Source organism: Mobula hypostoma, chromosome 13, assembly GCF_963921235.1.
Source record: "Mobula hypostoma chromosome 13, sMobHyp1.1, whole genome shotgun sequence".
In the NCBI taxonomy this organism is placed as follows: Eukaryota; Metazoa; Chordata; class Chondrichthyes; order Myliobatiformes; family Myliobatidae; genus Mobula; species Mobula hypostoma.
The window spans coordinates 92,059,401-92,074,727 of NC_086109.1; the positions used below are offsets into that span (position 1 = coordinate 92,059,401).

General features: G+C 46.1%; 1 long non-coding RNA gene across 3 annotated transcripts in view; it reads right to left on the reverse strand.

Moving 5' to 3' along the window:
- The window catches only part of LOC134355781 (uncharacterized), a 106,012-nt gene that overhangs the window by 63,362 nt on the left and 27,323 nt on the right, over nucleotides 1-15,327 (reverse strand). Inside the window, exon 3 of one of the 3 annotated variants that reach the window (XR_010020186.1) lies at nucleotides 544-1,070. The exons of the other annotated variants lie outside the window; for them this stretch is intronic. This is a non-coding gene — a long non-coding RNA (uncharacterized LOC134355781). Of the gene's footprint in view, nucleotides 1-543; nucleotides 1,071-15,327 lie in introns of those variants that run through there. 3 annotated transcript variants of the gene reach the window in all.

Genomic DNA, 15,327 nt, shown 5'->3' on the forward strand with positions numbered 1-15,327 from the left:
TTAGTGATTTAAAATTGAAACCTAGGATAATTTCTGTACTTTAGTCACTGCCTTTTTAAAAAAAAATAGACCTTGAATTGGGGTACGTGCTTGAACGAGAAAAATCCTTCACATCTTGAACTGCAGTGTGTGATGTTTGTGCATTTAGCAAAATTTCACAAGAAGCTGTGGACTTTTTTTTTAACAGTGAGAAATGGGGAACTGGAGACATGTAGACGGAGTTGTTTTCTCACCACTGGTAGTTCAGCAAGGGCTAGAACATAGAACATTACAACACAATACAGGCCCTTCAGCCCACAATGTTGTGCTGACCTTTTAGCCTACTCCAAAATCAATCTAACTCTTCCCTCCTTCATAGCCCTCAATCTTTCTATCATCCATGTGCCTAAGAGTTTTTAAAATCTCCCTAATTTATCTGCCTCTACCACCTCGCCTGTTACCACACACCCACCACTCCCTGTGTGAAATAAACTTATCTCTGACATCCCCCCATACTTTTTTTTAGATTATGAGGACACACAGTCCTCTTTTATTGTCACTTAGTAATGCATGCATTAAGAAATGATACAATGTTTTTCCAGAATGATATCACAGAAACACATGACAAAACGACTTAAAAACTAACAAAAACCACATTATTATAGCATATAGTTACAACAGTGCGGAACAATACCGTAATTTGATAAGAACAGACCATGGCACGGTAAAAGTCTCAAAGTCTCTTGGAAGTCCCATCATCTCACGCAGACGGTAAACCTCCAGCGCCGCCAACTTGCCGGTGCAACATCGCGGAAGCATCTGACCACAGTCGGACTCCGAGTCCGTCAGAAAACTCCGAGCCTCCGACCAGCTCTCCGACACCGAGCACCGAGCACTATCTCTGTCAAGCACTTCGACCCCAGCCCCGGCAACAGGCAATAGGAAAAGCCAAGGATTTGGGGCCTTCCCCTCCGGAGATTCTCGATCGCACAGTAGCAGCGGCAGCGAAGCGGGCATTTCAGAAGTTTCTCCAGGTGTTCCTCCGTGCTTCTCACGTCTGTCTCCATCAAATCAGGATTGTGCACAGCCCCCTAGTTAACACATAATCGACATCATTCGGAACAGCCGCGCGCACTGCGTCACGCTGCCATCTTCTCCTCCCTCCTTAAAATTATGTCCCCTTCTATTAGCCATTTCTGCTCTGGGAAAAATTCTCTGGCTGTTCACTCACTCTATGCCTCTTATCATCCTGTACACCTTTATCAAGTCACCTCTCATCCTCCTTCCCTCCAAAGAGAAAAGTCCTAGCCTAGTCCCCATAAAACATGCTCTCCAATCCAGGATATTCCAAATGGAAAGTGTTCTGATGTCTAACCACTTGTGAGAAATAGCCATTTGGGAAAGGAATCAAAAACTGATCAAACTGAGGAGGAAAAACACCTAAGGGAAAAGTTAAATGCTGGAGTTACTCAGCAGGCCAGGCAACATCTATGGAAAAGATTACAGTTTACGTTTCCGGCTGAAGGGTCCTGCCAGTCCAGCTGAAGTGTTTCAGCCTGGAACATTGACTCTACTCTTTGCCATAGGTGCTGCCTGGCCTACTGAGTTCCTCCGGCATTTTGTGTGTGTTGCTCAGAAAAAAATTAATCTTGGCTGTTTATTACCATTTATAGATGTTGCCTGGCCTGCTGAGTTCCTCCAGCACATTGTGTGCGTTGCTCAAGATTTCCTGCATCTGCAGAATCTTTCCTGGTGATAATTTTTTTTTGATGGAATGGCCCAACCTGGTTTGTCCTGATGGCTGATTGACAGTCATAGAATCATAGAGCAATACAGCACAGATACAGACCCTTCGGCCTGAATAGTTCATGCCAACTACAGTACTCACTCAGCTAGTCAATTGCCTGAGTTTGACCTAGTTCCTTCTAATGCCTCCTTCTCCATGTACTTAACTAAGTTTAAATAACACTATTTTTAGATTATGAGGACACTCAGTCCTCGTTTATTGTCATTTAGGAATGCATGCATTAAAAAATGATATTACGTTCCTCCAGAATGATATCACAAGAAACACAGGCCAAACCAAGACTAAAACTGACAAAACCACATAATTATAACATATAGTTACAACAGTGCAAAGCAATACCGTAATTTGATAAAGAGCAGACCATGGGCACGGCAAAAAAAAAGTCTCAAAGTCCCGATAGCCTCATCATCTCACACAGATGGTAGAAGGAAGAAACTCTCCCTGCCACGAACCTCCAAGCGCCACAAACTTGCCGATGCAGCACCATTGGAAGCACCCGACCGCAGCGGACTCTGAGTCCGTCCGAAAACTTCGAGCCTCCGACCAACCCCTCCTACACAGCCTCTCTGAGCACCATCCTCTGCTGAGCACTTTGACCCCGCCCCAGCCGCCGAGCAACAAGCAAAACCGAGGACTCGGGGCCTTCTCCTCCAGAGATTCTGGACCACACAGTAGCAGCAGCAGCGAAGCAGGCATTTCAGAAGTTTCACCAGATGTTCCTCCGTGATCTCACGTCCGTCTCCATCAAATCAGGATTGTGCACGGCACCCTACTTGACAAATAACAGACATCACCACCAGAGTGGCCGCTGGGAGCTGCATCATGCCATCATCTTCTCCTCCCTTATTGTACCTGCCTCAACCATTTCCTCTGGCAGCTTCTTCCATATACCCACCACCCTCTCTGTGAAGAAGCTGCCCCTTATCTCACTTTTAAATCTTTCCTATATCACCTCGAAGCTTTGCTCAAAACAGTGGTTTTTTCTCCCCTACCACACTCCAGGACACGTTCAAGGAGCGATACCTCAAAAAGGTGGCATTCATTGTTAAGGGCCCCCATCACCCAGGACTTGCCCCCTCCTCGTTGCTACCGTTGGAGAGGGATCAGAAGCAGAATCTGGTGTAATATCGCAGGCACATGTCGTGAGATTTGTTAACTTCGTGGCAGCAGTACAATGCAATGCATAATAATAGAGAAAAAAGCTGTGAATTATACAGTCGATAGTTAAATTAAATAAACAGTGCAAAAAATAGAATTACAAAAAAGTAGTAAGGCAGAATTCATGAATTCAATGTCCATTCAGAAATCGGATGGCAGAGGGGAAGAAACTGTTCCTGAATCATTGAGTGTGTGCCTTCAGGCTCCTGTACCTCCTTCCAGATTGTAGCAATGAGAAGAGGGCACGTCTTTATTGCTGGGGGTCCTTAACGATGGAGGCCGCTGTTTTGAGGCACTGCTCCTTGAAGGTGTCCTGGATACTACAGAGCCTAGTGCCCACGATGGAGATGACTAAGTTTACAAATTTCTGCAGCTTACTTCAGTCCTGTGCAGGAGCCCCCAACCCCCACCCCCTTATCAAATGGTGGTGCAGCCCTTTAGAATGCTCTCCACTGTACATCTGAAGAAATCTGAAAGCACACACTCAACAATTCAGGAACAGCTTCTTCCCCTCTGCATAAAATTCCTGAATGGACAGTGAACTCATGGACACTAGCTCAATACTTTTTTCTCTTTTTGCTCTACTTATTTAACATTCTATTCACTGTAATTTATATACTGCTGCTGCATAACAACAAATTATAGATTAGATTAGATTATGAGGACACTCAGTCCTCGTTTATTGTCATTTAGTAATGCATGCATTAAGAAATGATACAATGTTCCTCCAGTATGATATCACTGAAACACAGGACAGACCAAGACTAAAGCTGACAGAAACCACATATACCAGTGATATTAAACCTGATTCTGATTTTGTTTTTCACTGTTCACTTTATCTATGTCTCTCATAATTTTTCACATTTTCATAAGGTCGAAACAACACACACAAAATGCTGGAGGAACTCAGCAGGTCAGGCAGCACCTATAGAAGTGAGTAAACAGTTGACGTATCTGGCCGAGATCCTTCTTCAGGACTGAGAAGGAAGGGGGAGACGCCAAAATAAGAAGGTGGGGGGCAGGGAAGGAGGATGGCTAGAAGGTGATAGGTGAAGCCAGGTGGGTAGGAAAGGTCAAGGGCTGGAGAAAAAGGCATCTGATAGGAGAGGAGAGAGGACCATAGTAGAAAGGGACAGGGTGATCCAGGGAGAAGTGAGAGGCAGGTGAGTAAAGGTAAAAGGGCAGAGTGGGGAATGGGGGCCGGGATATGTTTAGTGAAAGGAACGATTAACACTCATGCCACCAGGTTGTAGGCTACCCAAACAGAATATAAGGTGTTTCTCTTCCATCCTGTGGGTGGCTTCATCTTGGCACAAAAGGAGGCCATGGACCAACACATTGGAAAGGGAATGGGAATCTGAATTAAAATGTTTGGCCACCAGGAAGTCCTGCTTGTGGCAAATGGAGCAGAGGTGCTCGACGAAGCGGTCCCCCAATTTATGACGGGTCTCACCAATGTAGAGGAGGCCTCAACAGGAGCACCAGACACAATAGACGACCCCTGCAGATTTGTAGGTGAATTGTTGCCACAATTATAAGGTCTATAAAGTCATCCCTCATTGTCCAAGGAGCAAAGACCCAGCCTGGTCCACTGTACTCTTTATCCCAGGCACTCTATTCCTGGTAACATCCTTGTAAATCTTTTCTGCACTCTGTCCAGTTTAAACACATCTTTTCTGAAGCAGGGTGACCACAACTGTACACAGAACCCTAAGGTGATACCATAGCATAGCGGTTAGCACAATCGCTTTACAGTGCCAATAATCACCGATCGGGATTCGATTCCCGCTGTTTCTGTAAGGAGTTTGTACGTTCTCCCAGTGACCACATGGGGTTTCTCTGGGTGCTCCAGTCTGGTTTCCTCGCACATTCCAAAGACGACAGATTAGGGTTGAGGAGTTGTGTCCATGAGATATTGGCATTGTGTGCGTGGCAACTGTTGCAGGCTGCCCCCCGTACATCTCAGACCATTGATTAAACCGACGTATTTCACTATATGTTTCAATGTATGTGACAAATAATATTAACCTGATGTCAAGACGTTTCTGAATGTTCACTGGATTTTTCTATCTTCAATAGTAGTTGTAAGGCACAGTGTTCTGTGCTTTTTCTCCTCCCCTCTTCTCTCAATTCTAATTAGATAGATAGATAGATATACTTTATTAATCCCGAGGGAAATTTGGTTTCGTTACAGCTGCACCAACCAAGAATAGAGCATAAATATAGCAATACAAAAACCCCCAACAATCAAACAACAAAATGCAAACTATGCCAGATGGAAAATAAGTCCAGGACCAGTCTATTGGCTCAGGGTGTCTGACCCTCCACGGGAGGAGCTGCACGTTCGATGGCCACAGGCAGGAACGACCTCCCGTGCCGCCAAGTGTTGTATCTCAGTGGAATGTGGCCAAAGTCCAACAGTAAAAAGTTCAATATCCAGTCTGCAAACATGTTCCTCGATCGTAATATGCCCCGGATTGCACCATCCGTTGTTAACCAGATCAGTAAGCACCCAACTCCTTTACGCTTACGGCTCTCCGTGCACTTCCGGTCAGCCGGAACAGTATTACCCACCGAACTCCTCTTTTCCAAAAGTCTCTGTTGTCTCGACCCGGTCCTCTTTCCTCGGCTTTGTGATCCCCCTCTGTGTGTTTTCCTCCGGATTTCAGCAGGGGCGTTCGCCGCTCTGCTCACTAAACCGGCCGGTGTTTGCTGGTCCGTGGAATACACAATGCGACCTTGCTTCTGTCCCGCGTGTCGGGATGTAACCATTTCCAGCGCTAAAGAAAACCCAAATAAAACTCTCTCTACCAGCATGTTAGAGAGGGTGCAGCTTCGACTTGTTACCATGAGAAGAAAAATACAAAAAAAACGTAAATTAAAAAGTAAGAAGAAGAAAGTAAGAATAGATCAGAACGGCTGTGCCAGGCTGCATGCACGACCGGCGCATGCGCACTAATTACCCACTCTGGCTCCCCTTTTACCGCTTCCTTCTGCTCACCTGCCTATCACCTGCCCCTGGTGCCCCTCCTCCTTCCCACTCTCCTCTCCTATCACATTCTTTTTTCTTCAACCCATCATCTTTTCCACCTAGCTTCCAGCCTCCCAGCTTCTTACTTCATCCTTCCTCCCCCTCCCACCGGGCTTCACCAATCACCTTGCAGCTTGTACTCCTTCCCCTCCCCTCCACCTCCTTAATCTGGCTTCTTCCCCCTTCCTTTCCAGTCATGACGAAGAGTCTCGGTCCAAAACATGGACTGTTTATTCATTTCTATAGATGCTGCCTGACCTGCTGAATTCCTCCTGCATTTTGTGCACGGTAATCTGTGCTAAATTCCTGTTCCTCAGGAACACTTACTGAAGGTGGCCCACTCCGTTCAGAAAGTCAACCTTCAGTGGTCGCCATTGTTAGGGCGGTTCTTGTTCACATTCCAAGACTATGAATATCTCACACCTTCAGACCAAGAAAGTTACTGGCAACTGAACCGACGTATGTAATCCCAGAGGACATTAACATCTGACAGAGTGAAGAATTACCACGAAGGTGATTGCAGCTCAATAAACAACAACGAGTCTATAAAACATCCAGAGTGCTCCAAGCAATTTTATTACGTGCATACCGGCCCGGGAAATAGAATCAACATTGTCAAATTCAGCAGGCAACAGAAAAGAAAGCAACACACACAAAACGCTGGAGGAACTCAGCAGGTTGGGCAGCATCTATGGAGATGAATAAACAGTTGATGTTTCAGGCCGAGACCCTTCTTCGGGACTGGAAAGGAAGGGGGAAGATGCCAGAATAAAAAGCTGGGGGGAATGGGAGGGAAGATGGCTAGAAAGTGATGGGTGAAGCGAGGTAAGTGGGAAAGTTAAAGGGCTGGAGAGGAAGGAATCTGGTAGGAGAGGGGAGTGGACCAGAGGAGAAAGGGAACGAGGATAGGACCCAGGGTTAAGTAATAGGCAGGCGAGAAGAAGTAAAAGGTCAGAGTGGGGAATAAAGGAAGGGATGGGGTGAATATATATACTGGCAAACAAGAGAAAACCTGCAGATGCTGGAAGTCCAAGCAACACACACAAAATGCTGGAGGAACTCAGCAGGTCAGGCAGCATCTATGGAAAAATATTACAGTTGACGTTTCGGGCTGAAACCCTTTGGCAGGACTCTTGAATATGCTTGAATATATTTACCAGAATGAAATCGATATTCATGCCATCAGGTTGGAGGCAACCAAAATGAAACATAAGGTGTTACTCCTCCACCCTGAGAGTGGCCTAATCTTGGCACAAGAGGAGGCGATGGACTGACGTGTTGGAACGGGAATGGGAATCAGAATTAAAATGTTTGGCCACCAGGAAGTTCCGGTTGTGGAAAGAAAAGAAACAGAGACAGAAGGGAATGCCGATACTGGAATCTGGAGCAATGCACAAAATGCCGGAGGAACTCAGCTGGCCAGGCAGCATCTATGGAAAAAAGCACAGTCATCGTTTTCAGCCAAAACCCTTCAGCAGGACCGGAGGAAAAAAGCTGAGGAGTAGATTTGAAAGGTGGAGGGAGGGGAGAGAGAAACATCAGATGAGAAACTTGGAGGGGGAGGGATGAAGCAAAGAGCGAGGAAGTAGATTGGTGAAAGAGACAGAAGGCCATGGAGGAAAGAAGGAAGAGGGGGGGAAATGATGAAGTGGGGGAGGCATTACTGGAAGTGTGGCAAATCGATGGTCGTACCATCAGGTTGGAAGCTACCGAAATGGAATATAAGGTGTTGTTCCTCCAATCAAAGTGTGGCCTTACGACAGTGGAGGAGGCCATGGATGGACATCTCGGAATGGGAATGGGAAGTGGAATTAAAATGGGTGGGCACTGGGAGATCCTGCTTGATCTGGTGGATGGAGCATAGATGCTCGGCGAAGTGGTCTTCCAATCTACATCGGGTCCTACCGATATACAGGAGGCCACACTGGGAACACTAAACACAGTATATGACCCCTTACAGACTCACAGGTGAAGTGTCGACTCACCCGGAAGGACTGTTTGGGGCCCTGATTGGTAGTGAGGGAGGACGTGTAGGGACAGGTGTAGCACCTGTTCCACCTGCAAGGATAAGTGCCAGGAGGGAGATCGGTGGGGAGGGATGAATAGACAAGGGAGTCGTGTAGGGAGAGATCCTTATGGAAAGCAGGAAGTGGGGGGGGCGGGTGGAAGGAAAGATGTGTTTGGTGGAGGGATCCAGTTGGAGGTGGCGGAAGTTCCGGAGAATTATGTGCTGGGCGCGAAGGCTGGTAGGGTGGTAGGTGAGGACAAGAGGAACTCTGTCCCTGGTAGGGTGGTGGGAGGATGAGATAAGAGCAGACATGCATGAAATTGAAGAGATGCAGTTGAGGACAGCATTGATGGTGGAGGAAGGGAAGCCCCTCTCTTTGAAAAAGGAGGACATCTTCATTCTAGAATGAAAAGCCTCATCCTGAGAGCAGATGTGGCAGAGATAGAGGAATTGAGAGAAGGGGATGGTGATCTTACAAGTAACAGGATGAGACAAGGTATCGTCCAGGTAGCTGTGAGAGTTCATGTCTTTTTTAAGATTGAGACAAGATGTGTTCTGCATCGAGTTTGTGGCCTTTTAAGTTCGTAAGGATGGTTTTAGGGATAGAGAGGGGAGTTAAAGGTCAGGTTAGGGTTCAGGGACAGTAATGTGAGGATGTCAGATGTCATATTAGGATTTAGGGATGAGGAGGAGTTGTAGATCAGGCCTTCATTCCCTGCTTCATGTTTCACCTTCTGTGTTCGAAGTCCATGAAGGTAGATCAGTGACATAAGACAGCTACAGCCTAGGCCTCCGCTCTATGCTCAAAGGCCAGTGACATGGACAGGTGACAAAAGACATTCACGAAGAACATGCGTGCACGAAGTGCAGCCAAAGTTCGAGACTGGGGTTCATTTGGAACTTAGAATTCTGTCAGTCCAGGAGTCGATACCAAAGATCAAAGTTTGGAAGTTGAAGCTTGGCGGCTGAACCCTGGAGGCCGGTAGTTGGAGGACTATCCACGTGCATGTGTGGGTGGGAGGGAGGAATGGGGCTCTATCATGGGTACCAGCCTCCTTAGTAACCAACACATCTTCAAGGAGTGGGGCCTTAGGAAGGTGGTGTCTGTCATTAAGGACCCCCATCACCCAGGACATGCCCTCTTTACACTGTTACCATCAGGTAGGAGGTACAGAAGCCTGATGCAACACACTCAGTGATTCAGGAACAGCTTCTTCCCCTCTGCCATCCGATTTCTAAATGGACATTGAACCCATGAACACTAGCTCACTACTTCTTTATTTCTGTTTTGCTGCACAACTTATTAACCTAACTATTTGATAGACATATATATGTACATAATATAACTCACTTTTTTCTATATATTTATTTATCATGTATTTCCTTGTACTGCTGCTGTAAACAAATTCCATAACATGTGCTGGTGAAATTGAATCTGATTTTGATTCTGATTGTTTTGTTGCTTGTGGTGTTCTGTGTGGGTATGCCATATATATGCCCACAACGTTTGCACAGTACTGTATTTTATAAATTAATTTTATTTTTGAGATTAAAGAAAAAGTCAGGCTGGCACTGGAATGCGTGGTGACTCTTGTGGGCTGCCCCCAGCACATCCGTAGGTTGTGTCGGTTATTAACGCAAACGACAAATTTCACTGTATGTTCCAATGTACATGTGATAAATAGACCTGAATCTGAATCAGAATTTCAATCTGAACTCCAGCAGAGTCTCCTGATTAAGGAGGATTGTTTTTCCAAAAAAGTGCAGACAATGAAGGGTAGCTACACAATGTAGATTATCGTCTGGGATGCCAACCTGTTTTCCAATCTGTATTACATTTATGTACACGTACTGTACAAAAGTTTTAGGTACTTTTATGTGTGATACCTTATAGCTGGGGTGCTATGACCTTTGCACAGTGCTGTAATTGTCAACATTGACGGAGAGCAAGTTTGTAAATGTGTTGGGAGCAAAGGATGTTGGGAATGGTGAGGGTGGAGCGCCGTGGAGGGGTGTGGGACAGGTGGCAGAGAAGGAGTGCCAGGGTGGCGGGTGACGCGGGTACAAACACACCCAGCCCTGAGACACCAGGCAAAGTCATTTGATTCCGAACAATCAGTTTTTTGATCATTACAGAATGTCTCTCTGGTGCTTCCCCTTCCCTCCCCTCCCCCTTCCTCCTTTCCCTTCATCCTGCGATTCTTAGGGTGATCTTATGGAAAGTTAAAGTTCAGAGTAAATTTATTATCAAAAGCACGTATTGTATATGTCACCATATACTACCCTGAGATTCATTTTCTTGCAGGCATTCACAATAGAACAGAGAAATACAATAAATCAATGAAAAACTACAAGGACTGACAAACAACCAATGTGCAACAGAAGATAAACTGTGTAATTACAAATTAATTAATTAATTGGTTGATTAATTAATTATACAAAGATACAAATAAATAAATTATAGTGAGAACAGGAGTTGTAGAGTCCTTGAAAGTGAGTCTGTAGGTTGTAGAATCAGTTCAGTGTTGATGTGAGTGAAGTTATCCACGGTATTGGCTAAGTTAATGGATGATGTTACTCCATCAAAGTAAAAATAATTTTTTTAAATTGTATTTTGTCATATTTTACAGTGGATAGGGAGCAAGAACTTTGAGCCTGGCTGCCCTCAGTTATCCTCATAGCTCCTAATTTGATCCGACGCCTTTATCAATTCATGGAAGTTACTGAGATTTTGGTCATTTCAGACTTCAGGTTTCTGTTTCTGAATGGCATGTGCTTACCTGGCAGGGTGGGGCGGGGGAGGGATGAAATGGGACCAATTGGCTGACCATGAACTGGGGCCATTCCCAAAGCCCTTACCTGACCATTTTCCTCATGTGACAACATTACAGGCAGGGTCCTTGGGTTCTGAAAGCTGCAGCTTTTCCTTCTAATGTACTTCCCGCGCCCTGCGACCTCTCCTTTCAACAAAGGGCGTGTCTAAAATGACAGCAAACTCCAAGTTATTGCCCTCAGAGGGCTTCTGTAATAAAGAGAGCCTGCCAGCGGCTTGCTGTGTGCCTGCAGTTTACCACCCTCTCCAGAGTTTAATTAAAATATCTTCCTGGGACTGCAGGGGCAGTCTCTGTGTGGGAGAAGGGTGGGGGTTGTTTGAGAGAGGTCTATGAAAGAGCCCTTGCAAACAAACAGACAGAGGGTGGTGGAGCCTTTACGTGTGTCTGGAGATGTGGAGGAATGTGCAAAGTATGATAACAACAGATGAAATGTGGGCAAGGGGGCCAAGAAGGGAGTGCTGTAACTATAGTAACCGGCTCTTGTTGCATTGGGAAGTGGCTGTTTGTTTGCCGTGCATTGCAATACACTGAATGGTGCCTTTACACATTAACATTATCCTAATGAGATCCACAAGCTGGAGGACTGCATATCAGCAGCAACTTGGGTGGCTTGTTCTAGATAATCAGCGCAAGGAAAAGACGGGCAGGGAGGGGGACAGGGAACGGGGGAAGGAAGTGTTTAAACCGTCAGGGAGGGGTGGGAGGGGTGTCGGAAGGCAGAGAGGAAGAAAGTGGAGATAATTAGAGAGTGTGCAGTGAGAGAGAGGAGAAAGAAAAAAGGAGGAGAGGCGAAGAGAGAGAAAGAAAGGGGAGTGAAGGAGAAAGAGGAGAGAGCGAAGGAGAGGTGAGAGAGGAAGAGAGACAGAGGAGAGAGAGGGAGTGAGGGGAGAGAGTAGGAGAGAGAAAGAGGATGAGTGAGGAAGAGAAAGGACAGAGAAAGAGAGATAAAAGGAGGAGAGAAAGAAAAAAGAGGGGAGGAGAGAAAGAGAGGGGAGGGAGAAAGAGAGAGGAGAGAGAAAGAGAGAAAAGAGGAGAGAGAAAGAGAGAAATGAGGAGAAAGAAGTGTGAGAGAAATGAAGCATCTGCAGATTTCTCTTGTTTGAGAGAGATGAAGAAGGGAGCCAAAGGGAAATGGAGAAACAGGAACTGTAAAGAGGGATAGAGAGGTGAGAGATAGAGTGAGAGTGTGAAGGAAGAGGGGGTGAACTTGAAAGTTAAGAGGGAGAGGGCCAAAGGGAGGAACTTAGTTTGTGGTGGTTGGGGGGGGGGTTTGTGAGAGGGGGAACAGAGATAGGAGGAATATAGAGGAGACGAACCATCGGAAACTAATCTGTGACACACAATACCAGACAGTGGTCATCATATCACTCCTCACTGTAATAAAGTCTGTGCTGTAATCTGGCTTGTTACAAACTCACAGAGATAGAGTCAGCCAATCGCACTGGAAGAGAATAAGCATTCGACTGATTTTCTGGTCGCAAGGGCAACAAGCAGATCTTGTGTTCCCCTGCAGCCCCCCCCCCACCCCACCCCCTAGACATTCCTCCTATGAAGTATATGTTACAGCTTTGAAGGCTCGAACACAGGCTTTTCTCTTAAAGGGACAGGGGACCTCCGTCCTCCAAGCAAAAATGCCTGAGGTGTTTTAAACACAAGAGATTCTGCAGATGCTAGAAATGCAAAGTCACACACACACACACACACACACACACACACACACACACACAGGCACAAAATGCCAGAGGAACTCAGCAAGTTAGGCAACATCTTTTGAGAGGTATAAACAGTCAATGTTTCAGGCCAAGACCCTTCATGACTACTGGAAAGGAAGGGGGGATAAGAATGTGGGGGAAGAGGAGGGCGTACAAGCTGGAAGATGATAGATGAAGCCAGCTGGAAGGGGAAGGGGAGATGAAGGGAAAAGCTGGAAGGTGGTAGAGGTGAAGGTAAAGATTTGGAGAAGAAGAAATCTTGATAGAATAGGAGATTGGACCATGGGAGAAAGAGAAAGGAGAAGGGCATTGAGGGGAGGTGAGGAAAAGTGGTAAGAAGGGAGCCAGGTTGGGGGATTGAAGAACTACAATGCCTCTACTACCATGATGATGCCACTGTCAGGTTGGAGGAGAAACTCTCCATCTGGGTAGCGATATGAGCAGAGTCATTAAGCCCTTGTGCTTTCTGTTTAATCTTGTCAAGTTTTTTTTGACTGACACAGGCTTTCCGTGTACTGTGATGATTTAAAATGGACTCCCGATTAGTGCTTATTGCGGGGTCTTTGTTTTGAGACTGATTTGTCTTGCAGTGTCACTCAGTCAAGCTACCGATGTTCTGTTGGAATTTCTATCTATAAACTCTTACATCTGTCTTTACATGTGAGTCTGTCATTCCTCCGCACCTGGGTTCAGTCATCTGTCAGCTCACACTGTGACAGAAGGGCCCCACACCATTATGGACCCAATGGAGTTTGTACAGCGGCTTGGACATTGGTTGGCTGGAGGTGAGGGTGCCTTCTATTCTAGGTGCTTGACCCAAGGCTGTGTTCCAAGGGTCTCAAGGCTACTTTCTGAGTTTCTCGAGTCCACGTTCCAAGCTTCTCTAGTCTATGTTCAAGGCTGTCAAGGTTTCTTGGGTCTTCCATGGCCCTCCAGATTTCCGAGGACAATTCTATGTTTCTGGGTTATACGCAATGTTCCAGAGTTATATGCAAAGTTCCCAAGTTTTCCAGCCTTGGCTCGAGAGCATCAGGTCTGTCTCAAATTTACAGCCCTGTCTTGAATTTACCAGCCCTGTCAGGTGCTGGCCTGAGGGAAGGACGTACTGTCATGAGCCATAACAGCCTGGTGCCTGTATTTGTTCATTGTTCTCTTACCTAGAGTCAGTAAGCCTTTGTGTTTTCTGTTCAACCTTGTCAAGTTTATGTTGACTGGCATAGGTTTTCAGCATACTGTGATTATTTAAAGCAGGCTCCCAATTATGATCATGGGGATTTTGTGTTTTGAGAAAGATCCATCTTGCCGTGTTGTTCAGTCAAGCGACTGCTGTTCTGTAGGACTTCCTATGAAGAAACTCTGGTTTCTGTCTCTACATCCCTCTGCACCTGGCTTCAGTTGTATGTCAGCGCACACCGTGACAGGTAGCTTCCAGCCTGATAACGTGAACATCGACTTCTCCAACTTCCAGCGTTTTCTCCCCTTGCCCCTTCTCTCTTCTTCAATTCCCCACTTCCAGTGCTTGATCATTTCCACCTATCACCACCCAGCTTCTTATTTTATTCCCCCCCCCCACCTTTCTTTCCGGTCCTGATGAAGGGTCTCGGCCTGAAATGTCAACTGTTTATTCATTTCCATAGATGCCCCCTGACCTGAAGTGATTTTCTGTGTTTTGAGAAGTAGCTAAAGGGAAGAAAAAACTTGACTTTCATGGTCTCACTATTCAAAACTGGTTGCCAGTATTGTACAGTATCGATGTGATCATTTGAGTCAAGTACAATTTTCTCCTATTGTTGGATGGTCATGTGGCTGTAGAGGTCGATCCAGGATTGACATATCCTGGTGCAGTGTGGTCAAGAGTAAACGGTGGCCGTGGTCAGTGGCTGGGTCTATTCATTGCTCATATACTATAGCAGTTCGGTGAGAATGTATTCGGGTAAAGACACAGCCTTTTCATCACTGGTCTTCACCGAAGTAAAGTGTCCTTGACAAAATACTGCTCCCCATTTGTTAACAAGAACCCTAGCAACCGCCGGTCGTGCATGCAGCCTGTTACAGCCATTCCGATCAGTATTCTTACTTTTTTCTTCTTATTTTTTAACTTATGTATGTTTTGTATTTTTTTTCACAGTAACACGTAGAAGCTGCACCCTCTCTAACATGCTGGTGGAGAGAGTTTTAATTGGGTTTTTAGCGCTGGAAATAGTTGCATTCTGACACGTCTCATTAGCGGGACAGAAGCATGGTCGCATTGTTTATTCCAGGGACCAGCTGCTTGCGCTTATGCTGGCTGGTTTAGAGAGCAGAGCGGCGGACACCCCTGCTGAAATCTGGAGGAAAACACACAGAGGATGCAGAGGGGGATCACAAAGTCGAGGAAAGAGGACCAGGTCGAGACAGCAGAGACTTATGGAGAAGAGGAGTTCGGCGGGTAATAAAATGGACGAGTTCACGGTGCTAGCCAGGCATCAGAGAACATTTCGGGAGTGCAGTCTTATGTGTTTCACTGGAACAGGGCTGCATGAGGACATATCCGATCAAAACTTTTCCATGGACAGCTTCCAGACCGTTCGGGCTGACCGGAAGTGCACTGAGAGCGGTAAGTGTGAAGGAGTTGGGTGCTTACTGTTCTGGTTAAAACGGATGGTGCAATCCGGGTCATATTACGATTGAGGAACGTGTTTGTAGACCGGATATTGAACTTTTTACTGTCGGACTTCGGCCATATTCCACCGAGATACAACACTGGGCAGCACGGGAGGTCGTTCCTGTCTGTGGCCATCGAACTTGCAGCTCCTCCC